This window comes from Urtica dioica, chromosome 8 (genome assembly GCF_054948205.1).
Source record: "Urtica dioica subsp. dioica isolate 48M chromosome 8, U.dioica_male_clone48M_v1_H2, whole genome shotgun sequence".
In the NCBI taxonomy this organism is placed as follows: Eukaryota; Viridiplantae; Streptophyta; class Magnoliopsida; order Rosales; family Urticaceae; genus Urtica; species Urtica dioica.
In genome coordinates this window covers 5,228,085-5,230,662 of record NC_142763.1, presented here as the reverse complement: position 1 = coordinate 5,230,662, position 2,578 = coordinate 5,228,085, and positions in this window count along the sequence as shown.

Genomic DNA, 2,578 nt, shown 5'->3' with positions numbered 1-2,578 from the left:
CGTTGCTCTGATACCAACTGTGACGACCTGACATTTCGGACCATCTTACTTATTTTACTTTTTAAAACTTGAGAAAATTTGAGGTAATTTTTTTTTTAGAAAACATAACTTAAAATATAAAGTTTGAAAGCTCATCACCGAAAAATAAATTTTCATTTAAAACTTGATGAACGAAAATAACCAAAAAGTCAAGTTGCATAATTGGAAATTAAAACCCAAAAAAAAAAAATACCATTGTGAAATAAATACCATAAATAAAGTCGTAGCCTTTAACGGAATTGAAAAACATAACTTAATCCATTAAAAATAAAACCTTGGGTTTGGATTATTGAAAAACTGAAAGCAAATCGGAAGTCTTTTATTTTCGAAAACGGCAACCATAACCCAACCCTCTCGCTATCGCCGCCGCTGATCTACCCTCCTCACTTGCTCATAGGTTGTTTACCTACAACACGGACGGATATACATAGGTGAGCTAACGCTCAGCGAGAATAACTATATTCACAAAACAAGAGCAATAAATATGCATAGCCAGTTATTAGTATTTCACTTGCTAAATAGAGACACATGATATCAAAAAGTAAAGTCTGACATATTTTAATTCCGGGTCCCCTAGAGTAGTCGTACAAATTTCAGTGTACACTTTGGTAACAAACTATAGGGACCTTCCATAGAACGTCTCATCTATCTGATAAACTTGTGAGGAACTTCTCTTGGTGAGCCCTTGATTCGGCTCGAGAAGATCCTCTTGTTACCTCCTTGGATCGAGGTGGTACGACCCTCTTATTTACTTGTTAAACTTATTACTCGATTACGTCAAATGCAAGAACAACATAATTTATTGACATACTTGATAACATGCTTAGAATAAGAACATATTTTAGATAACATGCGTAATTGAATCATAACACACAATAAACACATGAAACATAACATATCAACATATCACACATATCAACAAAAACAACATATAAAATCACATAACACAACTAAAACAGATTGCATAGCCACAAATTTTTATTTTCGAACTAATCCGTGTTGTAGTGAGATTATTCTCACCTTCGCTTCGGAAATCACGACCGTTGGTCGAAGACGGCTCGGGAAAACTAAACGGGTCGGAAAAGCTACGCGGCTCGAAACCTAATCGATGGGAAAAAAATTATTAAGCTACTGTTGAAGAAGTTCTAAAGACAACTCAGGTTCTGGAAATTTTCAAAAACGACTTTCAAAGTGAAATTACCAAAATACCCTTGGCTATTAGGGTTTCGGTGAGAAATTAAAACTCTGAGAAAACTTCTGTAAAAATTTCAGTAGGTATAAAACATAATTTGGATCACTTTTTGTAAAGGCATCACGGCCAGAATAATTTTTTTAACTATTTATTAAAAATAAAAGAAGTGCTAAAATCTAACTTTAAATTTTTGTCAAAAACTTTCTGCGCACTGTGTTGAAAATAATCAGAAAATATTCTGTATTTGATAAAAATATTTTTCGATTAAAGGGTTAGATAGAAGACATTTAACCTAAATTTTCCAAAAAGAATCAACGCAAAACCAAATTTGTTGAGTCACAGTAAGCGTTTAAAGTCTGAAAATCGGGAATAGGTCTCAGGTCTGTGCGCTGATTTGAAAATAATCGGAAAATATTATGTATTTCATAAAAATATTTTTCGATTGCAGATTTAGATAGAAGACACTTAAAACTAACTTTTCCAAAAAGAATCAACGCAAAAATAATGTTTTTGAAACCAGAACAAGCGTTTTAAGAAACCGTTTTCAAGGAATCCGAACCAGAGAGAAAAGAAAGCATACCTAATTAGAGTTACGAATTTTCAAAACAAGAGAGGGATGGGGGAGAGAGAGCAGAGAAGAAGCGTTAAAAGAAGATGAGGGGATGTTTAAATATGACTTAATTAAACCCTAAAAGCCCAAACCCTAATCATACTTCTAATATTAATATATTAATTATTATTATTATTATTATTTTTATTATTATAAGAGGCACGCTGGTCACATATAAATAAGTAAAATTTATATAAATATATATATATATATATATATATATATAAACGTAAGAAACTAATATATATATATATTATGTTATATAATATAAAGTAATATATATATATATATATATACACTATTACGTTAACTTTAATTTCCTATAATATATATATATATATATATATATATATAAAAAGTATGTATAATAACTTATTTATAATATATAACTTATAAATATTATATCCATATTTTGTAATCTAAAGAGTATATTAAATTCAAAAACACTCTAAAGAACACATAAAAAATAAACCTTTTAAAAACTACCACATAAATAAATTATTCACTACTACTTTATTAAAAAAAAAAACTAACGTAACTCGAACACAAAAATTTTAGCTTTTTAATTAAGCTAAAAAAATTGGGATTTCACAGTTTACGACCACTTGTGCGTTTTTCCATTTGTGTCAAAGATATTGCGTCGAAATTTTCATGTCATTGGATCCATTAATGTCGTTTAACCTATGGTATAAAACACAAAAAATTGTGTCATTTCCGTCACATTCCACTCCGCAATT